At 41.1% G+C, this 21,695-nt stretch overlaps 1 protein-coding gene, 1 long non-coding RNA gene and 1 other non-coding gene across 3 annotated transcripts in view; 2 read left to right on the top strand and 1 right to left on the bottom strand.

Moving 5' to 3' along the window:
- Positions 1 to 15,693, bottom strand: part of ABCG2 (ATP binding cassette subfamily G member 2 (Junior blood group)) — a 123,542-nt gene extending 107,849 nt beyond the window's left edge. Inside the window, exon 1 of the mRNA XM_032239654.1 lies at positions 15,154 to 15,693. The gene's annotated coding sequence lies outside the window, so the exon portion shown is untranslated. The remainder of the gene's footprint in view (positions 1 to 15,153) is intronic.
- On the top strand, positions 11,871 to 11,977 carry LOC116524578. Its single transcript, XR_004257403.1, has one exon. It is a non-coding gene; the product is annotated as a U6 spliceosomal RNA (small nuclear RNA).
- On the top strand, positions 11,872 to 15,927 carry LOC116524417. The gene is made up of 3 exons (XR_004257323.1): positions 11,872 to 11,953; positions 15,402 to 15,409; positions 15,917 to 15,927. It is a non-coding gene; the product is annotated as an uncharacterized LOC116524417 (long non-coding RNA).
- The last annotated feature ends 5,768 nt before the right edge of the window (positions 15,928 to 21,695 follow it).

Here is a 21,695-nt window from a genome sequence, read left to right as displayed (position 1 = left end):
ACGCCTGTAATCCCAACACTTTGAGAGTACAAAAAATAATTACCCTATTTTTCCCAAGTACAAAAAATAATTACCCTATACTATAGAAGATAAAAGATGTACAAGATGTACACAAAAAGAACTTTGGAAATTTAGAGAACTCTTTACTTTCCAATGACCAAGTTACTTTGGGGAATCGAGCAGTTCTCTTAACTTGAAGATACAGTGAAACTAGGATTGCACTAAAGGGAAAAATGGGATAAGCAATAAATATAACTAGAGATGTGAGCCAACCAGAGGGGAAAGTCTTTCTCAATCCTCTCTTCCAGATAAAATCAAGCTTGGCCATTTTTCTCTTATCTAATTACAAGTCAAAAGCGTTTTGAGTGATTTATGGGAATTAAAGCTTTTGGTGCACGGCTAGTTCATTCTTAAATTACCCATGCTTATATAGTGTAGGAGAAGGTGTAAGCCTATGTCCCAATTTACACATATTGCCCCCAAATAATTATTAGTAGTGGCCTCTTCCTCTCTCAAAATTAAGTATGACGCCCTAGTTTTGGGTAAAAAAACCAAAAGTAATTTTTTTGCTGGACTCCAGCGCCCTCTTGTGATTAAAATTTCACATTCTGATATTGCTTATTCTGAGACGAGAAACTACCAAAAAAATACGAACATCTCAAAGTTGATCATCTAATAACTTTCCCCAAAAGATCTCAGCTTTGAGTTTCATGTCGTCGCACTTTAACACCGAGTACCCCTGCATGGTTGCTGCCCTCTTCAGATTTCAGAGCCATCTCCCGCATGCATCAGTAGTTGTAGCTCCCCGCACTGTCACTCTCTGTAACACTACTTCTGTCCTAATTCTTGGTGAATTCAGTATATCCGATAACAATCTCCCCAGCACTCAGGCCTCTGACTGCCTCCAACTTCTCTCCTCCGGTGATCTTGTTCTCCACCCTGCCTTAGCTATGTACTTGCAGGTCGTGCCATAGATTTTGTAAGCATAGTCTGTCTCTCCACCTAAATCCCTCTAGTAACCCAACTGCGGCAAACCTTTGACCTTCCTCCCCCAGGGCCTACGATCCACTAATTATGCCAGTATTTCACTGTGCCTCGCCCCTCACTGCTTTCTTTAGTCACCATACCGGCCGAAACTCCATGATCATTATAATTACATCCTTGCCCTCAGTTCCTCTGCTTCTCTTTTGATTTGGCACAAAGATCTCCAATGACTTATGAGCTGTGCTACTGGATTGGCTGGCTGGTTAGAGACTTGAAAAAAATAACTGAGAAGTTGGTGCTTAGGTGGACTATGCATGGACCTTTTGGAATGGACCCAGAGGGTGGGAATATTTGTGTGCTGCATGTATGTCCAGTAGATGGTATCACGATGGCGGAGGTTCTCAAAAATCAGATAATCATGATAATCTATTTTGTGAATGTCGGTAAGCTTCTTTCTCCAGGTATCCCAGTGCTTGTTTAGTGGCTACGTGTGCAAACTGTGCCAGCACGGAAGGAAGTTACGTGTGAGCTAGTAACATAGTTTTCCCTCACCAAGGCTGCTCCGACTATACCTACTGCTGAATGTCCCATTGTCTAACAGCCGAAGTCAACACTAAGCCACCAATAAGGCACTATTGTCCAAGGTGACCAGATGGTCACCTAGTAGTAGCTGCTTGTGTGGACTCTTCCCAACATGAAAGGAACATCCCTTTATCCTCTCAGGAATAGCTACATATTCTGGTTAAAATTTTGCATAGTGGCTGAGTGCAGTGGTTCACATTTTGGGAGGCCAACGAGGGCAGATCACCTGAGGTCAGGAGTTCAAGACCAGACTGGCCAACATGGAGAACCCCCATCTCTACTAAAAATACAAAAATTGGCTGGGCGTGGTGGTGGGCACCTGTAATCCCAGCTACTCGGGAAGGTGAAGCAAGAGAATTTCTTGAACCCAGGAGGTGGAGGTTGCAGTGAGCCAAGATCATGGCACTGCACTCCAGCCTGGGCAACAGAACGAGACTCCATCTCAAAAAAAAAAAAAAAATTGCATTGTATTCCCTGCCTGCAGAGCTTCTACGAATACCACTATTATGAAGTTACAGAATGCCTGATCTATTGCCTTAGTATTCCATATAATATTGTCTCTGATCATGGGCATATATTATGGTAAAAGAAGTCTTATGTTCCCAAAATTCAGTATATACCTAGATCTTGCAGAAGCAGCTGGCTTGATAGAACAGTGAATTGGCCTGCCTAATGCTCAATTACAGTGTGAGTGGGGAAACCCTACAGGAAGGGGTAGATGCAGTAAACCAGCAGTCAATATTTGCACATACTAATAATGCACGGAAGGCAGGTGTGGTGGCTCATGTCTGTAATCCCAGCACTTTGTGAGGCTGAGGCAGGTGGATCACTTGAGGTCAGGAGTTCGAGACCAGCCTGGCCAACGTGGTGAAACCCCATCTCTACCAAAAAACACAAAAATTAGCTGGGCGTGGTGGTGTGTGCCTATAGTCCCAGGTAATCGGGAGTCTGAGGTGGGAGAGTTGCTTCAACCCAGTAGGTGGAGGTTGCAGTGAGCCGAGATCATGCCACTGCACTCCAGCCTGCATGACAGAGCGAGATCCTGACCCCGCCACCAATAAAGAATGCATGGATGCATGGAGCTAAGCATGGTGGCTGATGCCTGTAATCCCAGCACTTTGGAAGGCTGAGGCAGCAGGGTCTCTTGAAGCCAGGAGTTCAAAATCAATCTGGGCAACACAGATCCAGTCTCTAAAAATAAGATAAAGTATTAGCAGTGCACGTGTCGTCCTCAGGAGACTGAGGTGGGAGGATTAAGTCCAGGTGTTGGAGGCTGCAGTGAGCCACGATCATGCCACTGCACTCCAGACTGGGTGACGCAGTAAGACCATGTTTCTAAAAATTAAAAAAAATAAAAAATAAAGGAATGCATGAGTGTGAGAACCTGAGTAGAATGGTTCTGCTATCCACACTGGTCTCCAGGGTGTTTAACACACTAGACCTGCTCCTGCCTCCGTGCCCTCTACCTGAAATACTTTCCTCCCAGATGGCTTCTTCATTCCCTCTCAGGCTTTCTTCAAATACTTGCTCAAATGTCAACCTCTTAACAAGGCCTCCCCCAACCACTCTATTTAAAATTGTAAAACCTTTCTTTGCCTTCCTGATTACTCCTTACCGGGCATCTCTCTGTAGTCCTTCTCACCGTCTAACATATTTATTTGTTTGTTTATTGTTATTGTTTGTCCTCCTCCCTCTAGAAAGTGAGCTTCATGACAGCAGGGATTTCTATTTCCTTCACTGTTCTATCCCCAGTGACTAAGGCAGTGCCGGAAACATAGCAAGAACTCAATAAACATTTCTCTTTTTTTTTAAAGTTATTTTTTGTTTCCATAAGTTTTGGGGAAACAGGTGGTATTTGATTACATAAGTTCTTTAGCAGTGATTTGTGAAGTTTTGGTGTACCCAACACCTAAGCAGTACACACTGAACCCAATTTGTGGTCTTTTATCCCTCACTCACTTCCCACCCTTTTCCCCTGAGTCCCCAAAGTCCACTGTGTCATTCCTATGCCTTTGCATCCTCATAGCTTATCCCCGACTTATGAGTGAGAACATATGAACAAATGATGTTTGGTTTTCCATTCCTGAGTTACTTAAAATAATAGTCTCCAATCCCAATAAACATTTCTTGATTGACTCAAATGACTATCATGAAAGTTCTTGTGAAGAGGAGACAATATCTCTGGTCTATTATCTTTACCTACGACATAGGTTGGTTGGTAAACTTTTCCTGTAAAAGGCTAAGTAGTGAATATTTTAGGCTTGTGAGCCATGCAGTCTTTTCCCAATCACTTCACATTCGCATTGGAGCACCAAAGCAGCCATTGATGGCAGGTAAATGAACAGGCAATACCTGGAAAGGAAATAAGGGAATTGCTGAGGTCCTAGGAACTGGCAGCCTGAGGAGGGAGTCGATGTGAAAAGTGCGTGAAGGGAAATATTTTACACAGATGTGCTTGTACACTTTTCTTTATGCCTTCTCACTCCACAATCATGGCTAATACTGTTGAAGTTAAATGTTCAGCTTGATTTTTACTTTTGAGCATTGTACATATAAAATTCCCACAGAGTACATTTACTAATACAACCGCCAGGTGGAGCCCCTTCTTTTTCCCTCTGTAAGCTATTCCACGAGTATTCATTGAATACCTAGTATACGACCAGAAAGAAGTGTTGGGACACAGCTTTGAATGAGGCAAAGATCTTATGCTTGAAAAGCTTATATTCTAATGGAGAAGACAGATGATAAGTATGTATAAAAAAGGTAATTTCCGATAGTGATATGTCCTACAAGGAAATTACATAGAGCAATAGGAGAGCTTCCCTGAGGATATGCTATTTAAGCAGGAAACTGAAAAATAAGTAAGAGGCAGACATACAAATGCTGAGGGTAGAGTTGTTTTCTTCTACTGTGGTAAAATATTCAGAATATAAAAATGTACCATTCAAATCATTTTTTATTTTTGAGACAAAGGTTTTCTCTTGTTGCCCAGGCTGGAGTGCAATGGTGTAATCTCGGCTCACCACAGCCTCTGCCTCCCAGGTTCAAGCGATTCTCCTGCCTCAGTCTCCCAAGTAGCTTGGACTACAGGGCCATGCCAATATGCCCAGCTAATTTTACTTTTTTGTTTGTTTGCTCGCTTTTGAGACGGAGTCTCCCTCTATCATCCAGGCTGGAGTGCAGCAGTGCGATATCACTGCAACCTCCACCTCCCGGGTTTAAGCAATTCTCCACCTCAGCCTCCTGAATAGCTGGGATTACAGGCACGCGCCACCACACCCAGCTAATTTTTTGTGTTTTTAGTAGAGATGGGGTTTCACCATCCTGGCCAGGCTGGTCTTGAACTCCTGAGCTTGTGATCCACCTGCCTCAACCTCCCAAAGAGCTGGGATTATAGGCTTGAGCCACTGTGCCTGGCCTAATTTTGTATTTTTAGTAGAGATGGGTTTTCTCCATGTTGGTCAGACCAGTCTTGAACTGCTGACCTCAGGTGATCCACCTGCCTTGGCCTCCCAAACTGCTGGGATTACAGGCTCAAATCGTTTTTAAATGTACTGTTTTATGGCATTAAGTATATTCATTGCTTTGTAACCATCACTACCATCCTCTCCAGAACTTCTTTCATCTTCCAAACTGAAACTTCATGCCCATTAAACAACCACTCTTCACCCTCTTCCCAGTAGCAACCATCCTACTTTCTGTCCCTATGAATTTGATTTCCCTCAGTACCTAATATAAGTGGAATCAAACAGTATTTGTCCTTATTTCTCTTAGCATAATGTCTTCAAGATCCATTCATGCTAGTCAGAATTTTCTTCTCTTTCGAGGCTAAATGATCTTCCTTTCTCTGTGTATACCAAGTTTTATCATTCATTCAACAGTTGATGAACATTAGAGTTGCTTCCACTTTTGGCTGTTGTAAATAACACTGTTATGTATATGGGTGTATAAATACCTGTCCGAGCTCTTGCCTTCAGTTCTTTTGGGTATATACCTAGAAGTAGAATCATGGAATACTGTTTTCCACAGTAACTGCACCATTTTATATTATGCCAATGGTGCACAAGAGTTCCAGTTTCTCCACATTCTTGACAACAATTGTTATTTTCTATTTGTTTGTGTACTTCTTTCTTTTTTTAAAAAAATATCTAAAATGTGTTTATTGGGATGGTTTCCCACTCATCTTGATTCAGGGTGCTTTTAGTGCTGCTTCCTCCTGAAGAAGAAGCATCCTTCTGTCAGCCTTGCTTTTCCTTCTGTAGGCTGTCAGAGAATGGTAGAGGAGTGATATGGTTTGGCTATGTCCCTATCCAAATCTCATCTTGAATTGTAGTTCCCATAATTCCTATGTGTTGTGGGAGGGACCTTGTGAGAGGTAATTGAATGGAGGTGGTTACCCTCATGCAGTTCTTGTGCTAGTACTCATTAGATCTGATGGTTTTATAAGGGGCTTTCCCACCCACCTTTGCTTGGCACTGCTCCTTCCTTACACCATGTGAAGAAGGACATGTTTGCTTCCCCTTCCACCATGACTGTAAATTTCTTGAGGCCTCTCTAGCCCTGTGGAACTATGAGTCAATTAAACCTCCTCTCTTTATAAATTTCCCAGTCTCTGGCTGGGAACTGTGGCTCACGCCTGTAATTCCAGCACTTTGGGAGGCCAAAGTGGATGGATCACTTGAGGTCAGGAGTTCAAGATCAGCTTGGCCAACATGGTGAAACCCCATCTCTACTAATAATACAATAATTAGCCAGGTGTGGTGGTACACAACTGTAATCCCAGCTACTAGGGAGGCTGAGGCACAAGAATCACTTGAACCTGGGAGGCAGAGGTTGCAGTGAGCTGAGATTGTGCCACTGCATTCCAGCCTGGACAACAGAGTGAAACCATGTCTCAAAATGAATTCATGAATGAATTAATTAATTAAATACAATAAAAATAAATTACCCAGTCTCAGGTATTTTTTCACAGCAGCATGAGAATGGACTAATACAGTAAATTGGTACCACAGAGAGTGGGTTGCTGCTATAAAGATACCCAAAAATGTGGAAATGACTTTGGAACTGGGTTACAGGCAGAGATGGAACAGTTTAGAGGGCTCAGAAGAGGACAGGAAAATATGGGAAAGTTTGGAGCTTCCTAGAGACTTGTGTTATCACTATTTGACCCAAATGCTGATGGTGATATGGACAATAAAGTCCAGGCTGAAGTGGTCTCAGATGAAGATGATGAACTTGTTGGGAACTGGAGTAAAGGTAACTCTTGCTATGCAATAAGACTTGAGAGAAATGATTTAGGGTATCTGGTGGAAGAAATGTCTAAGCAGCAAAACATTCAAAGGAAACAGAGCATAAAAGTTTGAAAAATTTGCAGCCTGATGATGCAATAGAAAAGAGAACCCTATTTGCTGGGGAGAAATTCAAGCACACTGAAGAAATTTGTGTAAGTAGCAAGAAACTTAATGTTAATCACCAAGAAAATTAAGAAAATATCTCCAGGACATGTCAGAAACCTTCACAGCAGCCCCTCCCATCACAGGCCCTGAGGCCTAGGAGGTAAAAATGGTTTCCTTGGCTGGGTCCAGGGCCCTCTTGCTGTGTGCAGCCTTGGGACTTGGTGCCCTATGTCCCAGCCACTCCATCCATGGCTACGAAGGGCAAATGGTTCAGGCCATTGCTTCAAGGGATGTAAGCCCCAAGCCTTAGAAGCTTCCATATGGTGTTGGGCCTACAGATGTGCAGAAATCAAGAATTGAAGTTTGGGAACCTCCACCTACATTTCGGAGGATGTATGGAAATTCCTGGATGTCCAGACAGAAGTCTGATTCAGGGGCAGAGGCTTCATGGAAAACCTCTGCTAGGGCAGTGATATGGTTTGGCTGTGTCCTCACCCAAATCTCGTCTTGAATTCCCACATATTATGGGACAGACCTGTGGGAGGTAATTGAACCATGGGGCACTGTTCTTGTGATAGTGAATGAGTCTCACAAGATCTGAGGGTTTAAAAAAATAGGAGTTTCTCTGAACAAGCAAGCTCTCTCTTTGCCTGCCACCATCCATTTAAGATGTGACTTGCTCCTCCTTGCCTTCTGCCATGATTGTGAGGCTTCCACAGCCACATGGAACTGAGTTCACCATTGAACCTCTTTCCTTTGTAAATTGCCCAGTCTTAGGTATGTCTTTATCAGCATTGTGAAAACGGACTAATACAGGCAGCGTGGAAGAGAAATGTGGGGTTGGAGCCACAACACAGAGTCCCCAGTGGGGCACTGCCTAGTGGAGTTATGAGAAGAGGTCCACCATCCTCTAGACTCCAGAATGGTAGATCCACCAGCAGTTTGCCCCATGCACCTGGAAAAGCCATAGACGGTAAACACCAGCCACGAAAGCAGCTGGGAGGGTGGCTGTACCTAGCAAAGCCACAGTAAAAGAGCTGCCCACGGCCATGGGAACCTACCTCTTCCATCAGGGTGACTTGGATGTGAGGCATGAAGTTAAAGACCATCTTGGAACTTTAAGGTTTCATGACTGCCCTATTGGATCTCAGACCTGCATGGGGCCTGTAGCCCCTTTGTTTTGACCAACTTGTCCCATTTGGAATGGGTGTATTTGTCCAATGTCTGTACCCCCATTGAATATAGGAAGTAACTAATTTGCTTTTGATTTTACAGGCTTATAAGCAGAAGGCTCTTGTCTTGTCTCAGATGAGACTTTGGAGTTGGACTTTTGGGTTAATGCTGGAATGAGTTAGGACTCTGGGGGACTGTTGGAAGGGCATGATTATGTTTTGAAATGTGAGGACATGAGATTTGGGAGGGGTCAGGAGAGGAATCATATGGTTTGGCTGTGTCCTCACCAAAATCTCATCTTGAATTGCAGTTCCTATAATCCCCATGTGTCATGGGAGGAACCCAGTGGGAGGTAATTGAATCATGAGGGCAGTCACCTCCATGCTGTTCTCATGATGGTGAGTGAATTCTCACAAGATCTGATGGTTTTATAAGGGCTTTTCCCCCTCACTCGGCACTTCTTGCTGTTGCCATGTGAAGAATGATGTGTTTGCTTCTCCTTCTGCCACAATTGTAAGCTTTGTGAGGCCTCCCAAGCCCTGCAGAACTATGAATCAATTAAACCTCCTTTATAAATTACCCAGTCTCAGGTATTTCTTCATAGCACATGAGAACAGACTAATACAAGGAGCCAACACACGCCACTACTGTGTGTGCATGGCTCATGAGCATGGTGATTACAGTATACAGGGCATTTCACATCCCTGAAGTAGCAACTGGGGCTCTGTACCAGGCACCTCTTCTTGTATTTCCTCTTTTCCTCATTTGGAGAGGGATAAAGGAGATTTTTGCAAGAGATATGTTCACATGGGGAGGTCAGAACCACCAGAAAGACTTTTTTTTTATTTTTCTCAAATAATGGCCATTTTAATTGGGGCAAAGTGGTATCTCATCATGCTTTTGACTTGCTTTTCCCCAGTGACTAGTGAAGGTGAGCATCTTTTCATGTACTTATTAGCCATTTATATAGTTTCTTTAAAGAAATGTCTATTCAAGTCCTTTGCCTACTTTTTAATCATTTTTTTTGTTGTTGTTAAGCTGCAGGAATTCTTTATATATTCTGGACATTAACCCATTATCAAATATATAATTTTCTCCCATTCTGTGGGTTGTCTTTTAACTCTCTTGAAAGTGTCTAGACTGGGCACAGTGGCTCACACCTGTAATCCTAAGCACTTTGGGAAGCCAAGGCAGGTAGACCACCTAAGCCCATGTGTTTGAGAACAGCCAGGGCAATATAGCAAAACCCGCTCCCTACTAAAAAGTACAAAAAATTATCTGGGCATGGTGGTGGGTGCCTATAGTTCCAGCTACTCGGGAGGCTGAGGTAAGAGGATTACTTGAGCTTGGGAAGTCCAGGCTGCAGTGAGGTGAGATGGTGCCACTGCACTCCAGCTTGGGCAACGGGAATAAGACCCTGTCTTGAAAAAAAGAAAATAAAAAAGTAAAAAGTGTCCTCCTTTTTTGTTTAGTTTTTTGAAATAGGGTCTTGCTTTGTTGCCCAGGGGGGAATGCAAGTGGCATGATCATGACTCACTGCAACCTCGACTTCCTGAGCTCAAGCAATCCTCCTGCTTCAGCCTCTGGAATAGCTGGGACGATAGGTATGCACCACCACACTGGGTCAAAAGTGTCCTCCTTTGGTGCATAAAAGTTTTTTATTTTCTTTTTAAAATTTTGATGAAGTTCATTTTATCTAGTTTTTGTTTTGTTGCCTGTGCTTTTATCATATCCAGGAAATCACTGCCACAGCTAATGTCACGAAGCTTTCCCCTATGTTATCTTCTAAGAGTTTTACAGTTTTAGCTCTTTGTGTCTTTGGTAAATTTTGTGTAGGGTGTAAGGTAAGGGTCCAATGTTATTCTTTTGCATGTGGCTATGCAGTTTCCTCAGCACCATTTATTAAAAAGACTGTCCTTTCCCAATTGAATGGTCTTGACACCTTTGCCAAAAGCCATTTGGCCATATGTGTGAGGGTTTATTTCAGGGCTTTCTATTATATTCCATTGATCTGGGTATCTGTCTTTATGTCAGGACCACACTGTTTTGATTACTGTAACTTTGTTGAGGATAGAGTTTTAAATCAGAAGTCACAGCGAGTCCAAAAGATTCCAGCAGGGGTTGGCAAACTTTTTTTGGTAAAGGGCCAGATAGTGAATATTTTGGGCTTCACAGGCTGTATTGTATGGGCTGTATCACACCTTCTCTGCTCTGCTGTTGTACCACTTAAGCAGTTGTCAACAATGCATAAAAAAGTGGGTGTGGCTGTGTTCCAATAAAACTTACACATAAAAATGGTTGGCAGGAAGGATTTGTCACAAAGGCAGTAGTTTGCCAACCCCTACATTAGAAGTCACAGTTTGGCATTTCCAAAGGCTTGGCGGAAGGCAATGTGCTATGAACAGTGGGAAGAATGAAGCATGATGAGGTTGGAGAGAGGGGCAGGGGCCAGATTACAAAGCTTTGGAGACCACAGCAGGATTTCATCTATTCTTTATCCATTTATTCACCAAACAGCTATCTAGGACCTACTATGAGCCAGGGCTGGGGCTCCATAGGAGGTAGACTCTATCTTAGTTCTCACAGGATTTCGATGTAGATAGGAAGCATAAGCTAAGTGTTTTAATATGGTATCATATTTCCCTTCTGAATCATGACAGGCTCCTGATGGGATCTCTGCTCAGTGCTTTACCCTACGGCTTTAGGGTATTAGTCCGTTCTCACACTGCTGATAAAGACATACCTGAGACTGGGTAATTTACAAAGGAAAAGAGATTTAATGGACTCACAGTGCCACATGGCTGGGGAATCCACATGTCTTTCTCAATCATGGTGAAAGGCAAAAGGCACATCTTACATGGTGACAGGGAAGAGAGAAAAAAAATAGCCAAGTGAAAGGGGTTTCCCCCTATAAAACCATCAGATCTTGTGAGACTGCACTACTGGAAGAATAGTACAGGGGAAACTGCCCCTGTGATTCAGTCATCTCCCACCAGGTCCCTCCCACAACACGTGGGATTATGAGAGCTACAATTCAAGATGAGAGTTGGGTGGGGACACAGGCAACAATATCACTTAGTTTAAGTCTTACTATTTTTCTCTAGGATTATTGCAACAGTCTGTTCAAACAGGTTTCTGCCTCTAGCCGCACCTGCTTCCTACCTGGCATCTATGCTACAGCAAGAGACATTTCTAAAATGCAATTCTGATTGCACTCCCCAGCCTGGAGCTGTGTTGATGGCTTTTCATCACTGTCAGAGTCAAGTCTAATCTGTCAGAATGATGTGGAAAGCCCCACATAACCAGACTAGCTGACAGCCCAAGACAACTAGTCCCTCACACGCACACACACAAGAACATGTTTGATCATGATTAAACCTGGGAAAACACCAACATCAAAGAAGAACATTTGAGATCTGTGTGAATTCTTGTTGTTGGTATTTCTATTGTAAAGCATTGTTGGTATTTCTATTGTAAAGCATAATTACTGAGCAAAACTTAGTGATCATCATAGCAAACTCACATAGAGATACTCTGTGTCCTGCACTGCTAACTCATTTAATCCTCACAACTACTCTATGCAGTAGGTAGTATTACTATTCCCATTTTACAAATTAGGCAACTTAGGCATAGGAAGACTAACTTTCCCCAGGATCTCATAGCTTGCACATGTGATAGCATTAATATTCCAACCCAGAAATTCTGGCATGACATTCTGTTATTAAGCACACTGACATGCTCCTTTTAGCAGCATATGCACTAAAATTGGAATGATACAGAGAAGATTAGGTAGGCCTCTGTGCAAGGACGACACGCAAGTTCATGAAGCATTTCACATTTAAAAAGAGAAACCACTGCTCAAGCCTGCGATCCCAGGACTTCAGGAGATTGAGCCGGGGCAATCATTTGAGCCCAGGAGTTTGAGACCAGCTTGAGGCAAAATAGCAAGACCCAGCCTCTACAAAAACATTTAAAAATTCACTCTGTGTGGTGGCATGTGCCTGTGGTCCCCGCTACTCGGGAGGTTGACGTGGAAGCCTTGAGGTAGAGGCTGCAGTGAGCCATGTTCACACCACTGTACTCCAGCCTGGGCAACACAGCAAGACCCTGTTTCAAAAAATTTTTTTAAATAAAAATAAATAAATAATATACATATGCAAAAGTACACTAAGCCCCCCTCACTTAACCATAAATGTATTCTTTTAAAATATTGACTAAAGCTGTGACTTTTGCTTAAAAGTGTGGTCTCTGAGTGGTAGCACCAGAATCATCTGGGAGCTTATTAGAATGCCAATTCACACGGCTGGGGCCTGACCCAGGGAAGCAGAGTCTCTGGAGTTGGAGCCCAAGGATTTGAGTTTCAGCAAGCTCCCCAGGTGACTTCTTAGCCTGAGAAAGTTTGAGTAGTGCTACTCTCAAACATTTTATTCCTGAGGAGTAAAGGCCTTAATGGAGATAAAACTTAAGGCAAACACATGAGTAATTTTGACCAAAAAAAGTAGAAATAGGATTATTTTTAATGCAAAGATTTCAAACCATGAAAGGAAACAAATGCTTGTACAGAACAAGAGGCCATCAGAGGTCTTGAGAAGATGTCGAGGCCAGAAAAGCACAGGATGCACCTGAATTCGGAGCAAACCTGCATGAGCTCAAATTCCAGCACACCCACAGAGCAGCTGTGCACCTTTGGCAAATTGCTTCACTGTGACTTTTGTTTCTCCATTCAGAGCTTGAAATAGCAAACTCCTTGACCCATATACTCCAGGAAGGTTGTGAAAAATCAAGGGGGATCATCTATGGGACAGTGATTTGTACAGTTGGATAGTGTGGTAATCAGATTTCATTTTCTGCTGTAACACTTCACAAGACGATATATGTGCTTTCCCTTCTCCTGTTCAGGCAGCAGATGGGATTTTGAGTCTTGTAGTTCCCTAGGGGAACTCTATTTTCTATAGTATCAGCTGCAGGAGTAGACAGCTAGACTGAAGGATTACTCCAGGCTTGAAAAGAGAGAGAAATGGCCTCATCCGAGAGGATGGGGCCAGAGAGTTGGCAGATAATGGTGGAAACCAGGCTATATGTCTCTAAACTCATCTGCGGCCTTACAATTTCTACCCCCAAAAAGTTTAATTCAGACCTGGGATAGCTTAGACTGATATTCAGCCCCATACAGGCTTACTGTCTACCCGCCAACTGCTGTTGGATGGGTTGAGTATGTTAGCTTGTATTCTGATCAGTCGGTGCTCACGCTACAAGGGTTATGGTTTTTCATAACACCTCTAATGATAGACCATAATAGAAGGGAATGTTATCTGAAACTTAGTTCGAACAGAAGAGATTTCCGTCGGTCTGGCAATGGTTCCACAGACTCATGCCAGGCCTCACCCAGGCCTGCACACTCGTCTGACCACTGCTTGCATAGCCCTTCCTTGATTTAGTGACAAATGGCTTCAGCATGTTCACTAGAAAAAAATTGGCTGGACGCGGTGGCTCACACCTATAATCCCAGCACTTTGGGAGGCTGAGACAGGAGGATCACATGAGCCCAGGAATTCAAAACCAGCTTGGGGAATATAGTGAGACCCCCATTTCTATAAAAAAAAGAGAACAATTTACAACTTACCTACTCTGTCTCCATCACATTTTTCCAACTAAGAAAGATACAAGCTACCACTCTAGGAGATCTCCCATGCGTGTGTGGGGAAGACTGTTTCCAGGCTAGAGTTTCTTTTATTCATTTTGTGAAGCTGTGTCTCCTGTCAACTCCTGGCTACCATTCTTTTTTTCTCCCCCTTTTTTTCCCATTGCTATTCCCTGCCCTCCGCCCCGCCTCAACCGGGGACAGAATAGGTGTTTTTCCTTTCTATTCTCTTTTTTCCTCTTGGCTTATTTCTTCTAGGTTAAAGGCAACTTTCAGATAAGTGTATATTGTTTAGGACAGGGAACATACTGAATTTAAAGAACACTACCAGGCTTCTTACAGGAGGATAAAATATATTCTATTCCCTAGGCAAACTGATTTTCAACAATGTAATAGATTCATATACCTTATAACCTTCAATTCCGAATGGTAGAAGGAAGAAATCAGCTCTTTTTCTAGCATGCATTATTATTATCATTATTACTTTTTGAGACAGAGTTTCGCTCTTGTCACCCAGGCTGGAGTGCAATGGTGCAATTGTGGCTCACTGCAAACTCTGCCTTCCAGGTTCAAGCGATTCTCCTGCCTCAGCCTCCCCAGTCGCTGGGATTACAGGCATGCCACCACACCCAGCTAAGTTTTGTATTTTTAGTAGAGCCAAGGTTTCACCATGTTGGCTAGACTTGTCTTGAACTCCTGACCTCAGATGATCCACCCACCTTGGCCTCCCAAAGTGCTGGGGTTACAAGCGTGAGCCACTGCACTCAGCCATATTTATAATTAAAGCTGAAATGTTCAAAGTGGCCACCAGCCACACCAGGGGAGGTGTTATAGAGACAGTTATCCAAAAATTACAAAATGATTTCTGGCTCTGCTCCAAGTGACCTATATAATCTAAGGAGAAGCCAAACATCCTCTTTCGCTTGGTGGTAAACTGGCTTACCACACCTAGGATCTGCTTAACAGAAACCCCAAAACAGAGATAGCCATCAAGGTAGGTACAACCAGGGAAGGGGTGTTGTCTGATTGTCCTCTCAGGTGCTCAGCGTAAATCATGTGTTCAGCCAAATACCTTCATCCTGCCTACAATGCTCAACCCCCCCAGAAAAGCAAAACATCTACAGAGTTTGATCCCTTTCTACTCAAGGTGTGGTCTATAGAGGTCAGTTAAGACATGCAGAATCAGAGGCCCCCCCACCCTGCCCAGGCCCCCTGAGTTCTGCAGTGCCTGTTTTTTAGCAAGATCTCCAGGTGATTCCTATGCATGTTAATGTATGAAAAGTACTGATTTAAGTGACATATTTGTTAAAACACATATCAAAAAAGAAACAAGATTTTCTACTAAGTATGAAGATTGGAAAGAATGAAACAACTCACCTCAATTATGATGTATGACGCTGGAAGCAAAGCAGTCTAAATCTCAGCGCAGAAACAGTGGTAATACCGAGATTTCTATACTTGTGAGTTTTCCTAGACAGACTTCAACCAAGGCCCACGCCTAATAAACAGACGAATATTAGTCCAGAAACTTTCCTTCCTGCCTGCTCTCAGGGCGGGAGAAAGAATCAGAGAGGAAACTTGGCAGCTCCCAAAGTAGATCCTGCAGCTGCTAGGGAGCATTGAAGCTTTCCGAGTCAACTAGCCTTGAGGAAATGTCCAGAGTGAAATTAACAGCTCTACTATCTCCTTGAGTTCCTTTTTTCTCTACTACTCACTGATTATTAATCACATTTCTTTCCCAATCACTGGGATTCAAACAGACGACCTAATGCTTCCAGTCAGCGTGGGATCCTCTTCCGGCACTCCCAGCAAGGGGATAGAAGAAGGGGGAAAGTTGCATGTCAGAGAGATATTTTTATATCTTTCTCTTTGTGCCACAGAATTCTGATGACAGCATCTCCAACACAAACAGCAACTTTATTTTTGAAACGGAAGGATCAAAACCAATTCTAGCAAATGGCTTTGCTCTGTGTGTAAACTTCCTGTGCTCTGTTAACCCTGATGTAACTGAGGGTTTCCTCTCACAGGCCCTGCTTTCTAGCACACATAAAGAAACAACCAAGCAGGGCTATGACATAGATTTGAAAAGGAAGCGAATTAAACCAAAACAAAGACAGATTTCAGTGCAAAGGCCCAGCAGAGTTTTAAAGAGGACCGAGAAGCTGTACTTTTCATGCTATTCTTTCCTAAACCAAAAGTAAAATAGGAAGTCAAGGCTATATAAAATACGTATTTCTCTTTCTCTCTCTCTCTCTCTCTCTCTCTCTCTCTCTGTGTGTGTGTGTGTGTGTGTGTGTGTGTGTGTGTGTGTATTTTAAACAGAGACAGGATCTTGTTATGTTGGCCAGGGTAGTCTCAGACTCCTGGCGTCAAGCAGTCCTCCCACTGCAGCCTCCCAAAGTGCTGGGGTCACAGGCATGAGCTACCAAACTTGGCTTTTTTTTTTTTTCTGAGGCAGGATCTCACTTTGTCACCTAGGCTGGAGTTAAATAGGCATTTTATATTCCAAAAACATGATAGATGTCAAGGGAAAAAATATGACATTTACTAAGGGCTTCTAATTCCACTGTTTACAGATCTTGAAAAGCTTCTTAATCCAAGCCTTCCCCAGGCCACTGCACTACAGCCTGGACAACAGAGTAGGACTCCATCTCAAAAAACAGAATTTCAAACACACCCTTAGAAATTCACATTTTAACAGCAAACTTACATGCAGATAAAGAGAAGTATAGTTTTATACTCCCAAGTTACATAGCAAGCTGAAATGGAGACTATTTTAATGTTCATTTTAGATTTATTCTTTCTTCTGTCTCAGAAAAAGAGCAAAAAGGAGACATAAAACTCAAGCTATGTCTACAGCAGTATCAGTCAATGTGGTTTTATTTTTACTAACAAATTATTCAATTGCTTACTCTATAAGTAATACACACATACTATAATACTATATACAAAACACAAAATAGAGTTAGCAATAACAAATGAAAACTTTATACAAAATACTTGATTCCATCAGTATTTAACTTTTGACCAGAAGACTTAGCCTGTATATTCTTTTCTGATATTAAAGAATAATCACATTTTTATAGTATTCTTAACTGCAGAAAAATAGGAATGAATGGAGAGGAGGGCTAATGAGACAGTTGAAATACACATTTATAAATATGTATACAATTTAGTAATGTCATATCATCTGAATTAATATCTTTTTTTTTTTTGAGATGGAGTTTTGCTCTTGTTGCCCAGGCTGGAGTGCAATGGCGTGATCTCAGCTCACTGCAACCTCTGCCTCCAGCGTTCAATCAATCCTCCTGCCTCAGCCTCCTAAGTAGCTGGAATTACAGGTATTCACCACCACATGTGACTAATGTATTTTTGTTATTTTTAAATGGATAATTAAATTATTTTAACTATAGTCACCTTGTTGTGCTAGCACATACTAGGTCTTAGTTATTCTATCTAATTATTTTTGTACCCATGAACTATCCCACTTCTCCCCACCTCCCCAATACCTTTCCCAGCCTCTGGTAACCATTATTCCACTTTGTATCTCAGTGAGTTCAATTGTTTTAGTTTTTAGCTCCCACAAATAAGTAAGAACATGCTATGTTTATCTTTCTGTGCTTGGCTTGTTTCACTTAACATAAGTATCTACAGTTCCATGTATATTGTTGCAAATGATAGGATCTCATTCTTTTTTATGTCTGAATAGTACTTCACTGTGTATATGTACCACATTTTCTTTATCCATTTGTCTGTTGATGGATACTTGGGTTACTTCCATATCTTGGGTATTGTGAATACAGCTGCAACAAATGTAGCAATGCAGATATCTCTTCAGTATACTGATTTCTTTTAGCTGTATACCTAGGAGTGGGATTGCTGGATCATATGGTAGCTCTATTTTTAGTTTTTTGAGGTACCTTCAAACTGTTCTCCATAGTGGATGTACTAATTTATGTTCCCACCCAACAGTGTATGAGGGCTTTCTTTTCTCCACATCCTCACCAGCATTTGTTATTGCCTGTCTTTTAGATAAAAGCCAATTTAACTGTGATGAGATGATATCTCATTGTAGTTTTGATTTGCATTTCTCTGATAATCAGTGATGTTGAGCACGTTTTCACATACCTGTTTGCCATTTGTATGTCTTCTTTTGAGAAATGTCTATTCAGATCTTTCACCCATTTTATAATTGGGCTATTAGATATTTTTCCTGTAAAGTTGTTTGAGCTCCTTGTATATTCTGGTTAATAATTCCATGTCAGATAGATAGCATACAAATATTTTCTCCCATTCTGTGGGTCGTCTCTTCACTTTGTGAATTGTTTCCTTTACTGTACCAAAGCTTTTAAATTTGATGTGATCCCATTTGTACATTTTCGCTTTGGTTGCCTGTGCTTCTAGGGTGTTATTCAATAAATCTTTGCCCAGTCCAATGTCCAGAGAGTTTCCTCAAACTTTTCTTTTAGTAGATTCATAGTTTGAGATCTTAGCCTTAAGTCTTTAATCCATTTTGATTTGATTTTTGTATATGGTAAAAGATAGGGGTCTAGTTTCATTCTTCTGCATACAGATATCCAGTTTTCCTAGCACCATTTATTGAAGAGACTGTCCTTTCCCCACTGTATGTTCTTGGTACTTTTGTCAAAAATGAGTGCACCACAGATGTATGGATTTGTTTCTGGGTTTTCTATTCTGTTCCACTGGTCTGTCTGTTTTTATGCCAGTACCATGATGTTTTGGTGTGGGAGTTCAGTCAGGGTGGTGGGAAAAATTTTAGAGGAAAAATTTAAAGATAGCTATAGGAAGTAGTCACAAACCTTAGAAGGCTGGGGCATTGCATGGCCTCAGTAACAGATTTGGCTGAAGGCAGCCTAATCCTCTTTACCCTGAGTTGATCGCAGAAAAGCAAATAACAAGGGAATGTGGGAGAGTTTACATAAGTAACTTGTTTACTCACGTGGTCCTAAAACTAACCTTTAATTCATGGGCAGGATGGCTCTTCTGGGGGAGGGTGACCAGGTTAATTGCCATCTAGTGGTGTTTACTTAAAGCCCTTGTCATTGAATGTGTGCTGAATAAATGCCAGGAGGGCCAGCAAGTCAGGGCTGCCATGGCAGCTGCAACTCTTTCAGTCAGTGGCCTGGTCCCCTGGTCCACTCTTTCACTCAATATTGGTGTGTTGAGCACGTTATTCATCCGTTGTGCAGTGAGGGTCTGTGGAACGAACCCCAGCAGTTTGGTGACTATAGCTCTGTAGTATAATTTGAAGTCAGTGTGATTCCTTCAGGTTTTTTTTTTTTTTTTTTTTTTTTCCCTTAGGATAGCTTTGGCTATTCTGGGTCTTTTGTGGGTCTATATAAATTTTAAGATTCATTTTTTTTTTCTATTTCTGTGAAGGATGACTTGGTATTTTGATAGGGATTGCACTGAATCTGTAGATTGCTTTGGGTAGTATGGACATTTTCACAATACTCATTCTTTGAATCCATGAACATGGAATATCTTTCCCTTTTTTGTATCCTCTTCAATTTCTTGCATCAATATTTTCTGGTTTTCATTGTAGAGATCTTTCATTTCTTTGGTTAATTCTGAGGTATTTTATTTTATTTGTAGCTATTATGAATGAGATTACTTTTTAAATTTCATTTTTAGATTATTTGCTGTTGCATATAGAAATGCTAATGACTTTTGTATGTTGATTTTGTAACCTGCAACATTACTGAATTTGTTTATTAGTTCTAATAGTTTTTTGCTGGAGTCTAGTTTTTACAAATATAAGATCATATTATCTGCAAACAAGGATAATTTAATTCCTTCCTTTCCAATTTGGATGTCCTTTCTTTCTCTCATCTGATTGTTCCAGCTTAGGACTTCCAATACCTTGTAGAATAATAGTGATGTAACTGGGCATCCTTGTCATGTTTCAGATCTTAGAGGAAAAGCTTTCAGTGTTTTTTCCATTCAGTATGATACTAGCTTTGGGTCTATTATATATGGCTTTTATTATGTTGAGGTATGTTTCTTCTATACCCAGTTTTTTGGGGGGTTTTATCATGGAGGAATGTTAAATTTTATCAAATGCTCTTTCAGCATCAATTGAAATGATCATATGGTTATTGTACTTTGTTTAATTGGTATGATTTATCACATTAATTGATTTGCATATGTTAAACCATTCTTACATTCTTGGGATAAATCTCACTTCTCCATGATGAATTACATTTTTAATTTGTTTTTGTATTCAATTTGTTAGTATTTTGGTGAGGATTTTTGCATCAATATTCATCAGTGTTATTGGCCTGTCCCTGTTTTTTTTTAATATATCCTTGTCTTTGTGGTTTTTTGCTTTTTGTTTTGTTTGTTTTGTTTTGTTTTGTTTTGTTTTGTTTTGCTTTGAAACAGAGTCTCACTCTGATGCCCAGGCTGGAGTGTGATTGCATGATCACAGCTCAATGTAGCCTTGACTTCCTGGGCCCAAGTGATACTCCCACCTCAGCCTTCTGAGTAGCTGAGGCTATAGGCATGCACCATCATACATGGCTTATTTTTGTATTTTTTGTAAAGATCGGGTTTAACCATGTTTCCCAGGCTGATATCTTCGTGTTTTTGATATGTTTTGACATGTTTGGGTATCAAGGTAATACTGGCTTTGTAGAATGAGTTTGGAAGTATTCCCTTTACCTTTATTTTTTGGAATAGTTTGAGTAAGATGGTATTACTTTTTCTACCAAGTATTTGGTAGAATTTAGCAATAAAGCCATTGGGTCCCAGGTCTTTCCTTGCTGGGAGACTTTTCATTATAGCTTTAATCTCATTACTTGCTATTGGTCTGTTCAGGTTTTGGATTTCTTCATGGTTCATTCTTAGTAGGTTATATGTGTCTAGGAATTTTTTCATTTCTTCTAGATTTCCCAATTTATTGTCATATAGTTGTTCATAGTAACCATTAATGATCCTTTGAATTTCTGCTGGATTGGTTGAAATGCCTTCTTTTTCATCTCTGATTTTATTTATTTAGGTCTTCTCTCTTTTTTCTTCATTTGTGTGGCTGAAGAACTGTCAATTTTGTTTATCTTTTCAAAAAATCAGCTTTGTTTTGATGTTTTGTATTGTTTTTATTTCAATTTCATTTATTTCTGCTCTGATCTTTATTATTTCTTTTCCCCTACTAATTTTGAGTTTGATTTGTTCTTGCTTTTCTCGTTCTCTAAGATGCATCCTTAGGTTGTTTATTTGAAGTTTTTCTTCTTTTTTGATAAAGGCACTTATAGCTGTAAACTTCCCTTTTAGTATTGCTTTAGCCATATCCCACAGGTTTTGTTTCTATTATCATTTGTTTCAAGGGAGTTTTAAATTTTCTTTTATTTATTTATTTATTTATTTTTGAGATGGAGTCTTGTTCTGTTGCCAGACTGGAGTGCAGTGGCACGATCTTGGCTCACTGCAACTTCTGCCTCCCAGGTTCAAGCAATTCTCTTGCCTCAGCCTCCCAAGTATCTGGGATTCCAGACACACACCACCATGCCCAGCTAATTTTTTATATTTTTAGTAGAGACAGGGTTTCACCATGTTGGCCAAGATGGTCTCAATCTCTTGACCTTATGACCCGCCTGCCTTGGCCTCCCAAAGAGCTGGAATTACAGGTGTGAGCCACTGGGCCTGGCCTACATTTTCTTTTAATTTATTCATTGACCCACAGGTTATTCAGGAGCATATTTTTTAATTTTGTTTTTGTGTAGTTCTAAAAATTCCGCGTTATTGATTTCTAGTTTTATTGCATTGTGGTCACAGAAGATGGTCAATATGATTTCAATTTTTTCGAATGTTTTAAGATTCGTTTTGTGACCTAACATATAATCTATCCTTGGGAATGATCCATGTGCTGGGGAAAAGAATGTATATTCGGCAGCCATTGG

Source organism: Sapajus apella, unplaced genomic scaffold (genome assembly GCF_009761245.1).
Source record: "Sapajus apella isolate SASKATOON/1434 unplaced genomic scaffold, GSC_monkey_1.0 scaffold45, whole genome shotgun sequence".
In the NCBI taxonomy this organism is placed as follows: Eukaryota; Metazoa; Chordata; class Mammalia; order Primates; family Cebidae; genus Sapajus; species Sapajus apella.
The sequence above is the reverse complement of the archived record's forward strand: the minus strand, read 5'-3'. Positions and strand labels throughout refer to the sequence as shown.